The following is a 4,570-nucleotide window of genomic DNA, read 5'->3' on the forward strand; positions in this document are numbered from 1 at the left end:
CTACGAAGGAGGCAAAATAACACCATTACGTGTCTCTAGGAGAAACTCGGGGGCGGGTTATAAAGATCACATTCTGCTTCAACATCAAATTCCACCTGAATTTCCCCCATTTTATTACAGTTTACACTGTGAAGGTTGTGATACCCCAGGAGGGAGGAGCTCAGGTTTGGCTCCTCCTCCCACGGAAGCTAGAGGGGTCCCCTGGCCAATCAGCTGCTGGATGGGGTATCCCCCCGAAAGGTGTGGGATGCTTGTGCTGATGTCATTGACCTTATATGGCTATGTTACCATATTAGGTACATCTTATTTACCTAACGTTACCATATGAGGTCAATGACATCACTGAATCCCGCCCCTTTGCTTACCTGCAGCTGCGAGTGGGGAATTCCCCGGGCATAGCTGATTGCAGGTGTTTCCTTCCAGGTTCAGTGGAGCCTGTGTGCTCAGGGCCGTCCCTTATAATGTGACGGGACGCACTGGCCAGTGTCCTGTCCAGCTCCTGGCAACCAGTGACATGACTGGTTTGCCAGGAGCTGAGTGGGGAGCTCTGGTTGGCGTCCCTCTCAGTTCCTGGTAACCAGTGATGTCACTGTGCAGGACACTGGCCGGAACCAGAGCTGGGGGAAGATGATGCAGAGCCCCCCCCCTCGTAGCATGCACCACCAGGGCCCCTACCCCGCTGCCTCAGGTGTTGAAAAAGCTGGGGAGGCCCTTACAGGTATGAAAACGTATATACTGTGGCACATGCCCATTGGGCAATTTCTGCACAATAGCGTGCATCATGCTTTGTGATACACGGTGGTGCATCACAGCACAGGTGCATTGTGGAAGCAGTGACGGGGGTTACCTCTTTTTTTCCGGGTGAGGCATTCCCCAGCCTCGCCCACCTTGAGGCCCTTCCCCCTACCGCCCGAAGCTCCGCCCCCTACCCAGTCCCCAAGCTAGTGTAAACGATAAAAGGGAGGAGACAGGGAGGAGCCTCACTTGCACGTCACTGCTGAGGCATCGAGATCGATGGCCTCAGTGTTTTGTTTTTTTTTCCTTTTCTTTTTTTGATTGGACAGCTTGGACCAATGGCGCTTTGCTATTGGTCCAAGCCATCCACAGAGCTCACACCTCTAACACAGAGTACAGGCTGTGACAGCTCTGGCTTCAATAGTTAGGTTACACAAGGAGCAGTGGGGAAGCCCGCCGCTGTGCAACCTAACTACGCTGTCCAAAGCCGGATGCAGCGCCGCCTGTACTTAACAGGCAAAGGAAGAAGGACAGGGGGGGGGGGGGGGGGGGGGGGGGGGGTGAGGATTCCCCTGCCGTGTAATCTGATAGAAGCCGATCTAAATGGAGAAAAAGCCGCCAGCTTCATACTTGAAGCTGACAGCTTTTTCCTCCATAATTCTACCTGAGGCTCTGCCCCACCTGCCTCACCTGACCGCACGTCACTGTTGTGGAGGTGCATCGGGGTGCCCTTTAAAATGAAAGCCAGCACAACGCACCAACACGTATACTGTGTTTTACTGCGCAATGTGGTAATGCGGTCAGAAGCAAGTCAGATGCAGGTGGATGCGGCTGCCGTGGATCGCACTTGCCAAGGACCTCGGCAGCCGCATCTGCGAGAAAATTTAAAGTGCCGGTGTCGGCACTAAGTGTCTTGTGTCCGGGTGTCCGCTGGTTGGGCGCCCGTACACAATGCTCCAAAACCGGACTGTCCAGGTAAAAACCAGACGGGTGGCAACCCTATGCAGGTCAGGTGCAGCTGTCAATGATTTCTGAATGATCTCAAACTGATGCCATAGACACAGGTCCTCGGAGAGACGAGGACAGTACGGGGGATACATCCGCGGGATTCTCTCCAATTTCACTGACAGCATTTCGCTGAGGCGGCACGTAGTTTGTTCTATGACAGGTTCTCTTTGATAAACAAATCCCATTTTTCTATCCTTTATGATCTTCGTGTCACGTCTCTCCCCCGGCCGCCACTGAGGAGGGGAAAGGTCCATCCAACAGGTTTGGCAGCTTTGCCATGTTAGCACACAGAGAATATATATATATTGCAGAATATCGCCGCCGCAGGCAGTGACAATGTATCTGAACCCGAGAACAGAAATGTAACAATTCTTAGATGAGGCGGCCGCATTCGTTTTCTTTTTTTATTCTTATTGTCACCCGGTGATCTGCAAGTCTCATTTTTTCAACAGGCCAAGCTGTCCGGTACAAGTGGAATTTGGAAGGTTGAGATGAACCAATGGAAAAAAAACGTCATGAATGAGAAATCGTTCTCCTCCCACAAACTAATGGAGAGAACGGGCGGAGGAGATGAACATGGATTGATCGTGTGGGGACGATCCGGCTGTGCGTGGAGACAATCCGGCTGTGCGTGAAGACGATCCGGCTGTGCGTGAAGACGATCCGGCTGTGCGTGGAGACGATCCGGCTGTGCGTGGAGACGATCCGGCTGTGAGCGGTGACGATCCGGCTGTGCGTGGAGACCATCCGGCTGTGTGTGGAGACCATCCGGCTGTGCGTGGAGACCATCCGGCTGAGTGGGGACGATCCGGCTGTGCGTGGAGATGATCCGGCTGTGCGGTGATGATCCGGCTGCGCGGTGATGATCCGGCTGAATGTAGACGATCCGGCTGTGTGTGGTAGACGTCTCCACATCACCGTATTGCAGTTTGTAATGTAACCGGTGACATCTACTTCCTCAGGCGGAGATATTCTGCAATATGTATTCTCTGGGTGCTAATTTGTTTCTATTAGGAAGTCATGTGATCGCCGGCCGTGTTTGCACGCGCTCATTTGTCACAATAATAAATCTTGTTTGGTGAATGTTACAAATCGCTCCTCCGAAGCCGATCACACCCGACCACGCCGGGAATGATTCGTTATCTTTGTATTTCCCGTCCAGCAAAACATTTCCGTCATTGTTTGTAAACACTTTGTATCCCGATCACCTCTCACCTGTGACAACCCCGAGGATCCGCGTCCTCTACTCCTCATCTAGGACATGTGAACATTCACACCGTGTGCCAACATGCATTGCCTTAGAGCAGCGCTTCTCCACCCGCGTAACCTCAGGACCCACATTTGTCCTCGGTCAAAGGAGAACTATGGGGTCAGTGTTTTTCCCCATAGTTCTCCTTAGGGTAACGGGAGGACACAAACTAGCGTCCTCCCGTCACCCTAGGCTCAGTATATAGAGAGCTACAGATCGCGGTATACTGAGACGCTGAAGCGGATCACGACAATTGTGCCGGGATCCGCCCAGCTCATGAGTGACAGCTGGCTCTGCCTATCTAGAGGCAGAGCCAGCTGTACCCGCCCCCTCCCCCGTCCATTCCGCCAGTCAGAGCTGGCGGATCGGAGCGGGGAGGGGGGAATCCAGCCCCTCCCCTGTCACCGCAGAGAGCCGTGACAGGATCGAGAGGTGAGCGAACGCCGGTATGTGTTCCCTCACTTCCTGATCTACTGAGCCGACCTGTGACAGTCTCATTGTCACAGGTCGGCTAGAACTATGAGGTGAGTGAAAAGCACCCCTCCCCCTCCCCCTCATAGTTCTCCTTTAAGTTGCGTCCCAATTCGCACTGCAATGGAACGCACGGCATTGCGGTACCACGTGTTCTGATGCGGGCGATTGAACTGTGGGCAGGAGGTTGTGATGAATGGCGACGCAACACACCTCCCACCCCAGAATGCGCAGTAGGTGTGATTGCGTGGTACAGTGTGGTAATGACACCGACAGACGTGCACAACCTCGGACACAATCTCAAACAAAATGTCTTTTTTTTACCGATCCCCCCAGCCCCGGTCTTCCAACCTTCCGAGAACTGGAAATGAGAAAAGTGGAAGGCTCGCGGCGACACACTGAACATGGGGTCACGGCCCAACATTTGAGAGCCGAGACGTAAGGGCAACCCGCTCACAATGTGCCAATGCACCAAAAATGGTTGTGCACCACACATGCTGCGTGTCAACGCAATCTGTCGGTAAGAACGGTTCTCTTTGCTCCGCGTATCAACAAGCGTCATTTTTGTTAAATAAATGTCATTTGTCACCCTATATCCTATCTCAATGCTGCTGATTTCCTGCAGCCTCTTTGCTGCCACATCCTGTCTACATGCACTCCAGCGATGGCTTCATGACATTTCCCAGGGCGGGTTTCCTGATGGTGACAACAGTGGACCGTGTCTGTGTAATGTGTGCTGAAATAGCCATGTGTAGAGCCCACTAGCAACCCCTGTGACACAATGACAACACAGGAGCACACTTGGGAGACAGAGCGTTGTCACCTTATAACAGGAAGTGTCTGAACAAGGAAAGAGCGTTGCCACCCTATAACAGGAAGTGTCTGAACAAGGACAGATCGTTGCCACCCTATCACAGGAAGTGTCTGAACAAGGAGAGATCGTTGTCACCCTAAAACAGGAAGCGCCTGAACAAGGACAGAGCATTGTCACCCTATAACAGGAAGTGTCTGAACAAGGACAGAGCTTTTGTGACCCCCATGGCAGGATCACCTGGGATTATTATAATGAAGTACTTATTTTAATATTTGGTTTAAATCCATGGTAAC

This window comes from Nanorana parkeri, unplaced genomic scaffold (assembly GCF_000935625.1).
Source record: "Nanorana parkeri isolate BGI_ZX_2015 unplaced genomic scaffold, ASM93562v1 scaffold754, whole genome shotgun sequence".
NCBI lineage: Eukaryota > Metazoa > Chordata > Amphibia > Anura > Dicroglossidae > Nanorana > Nanorana parkeri.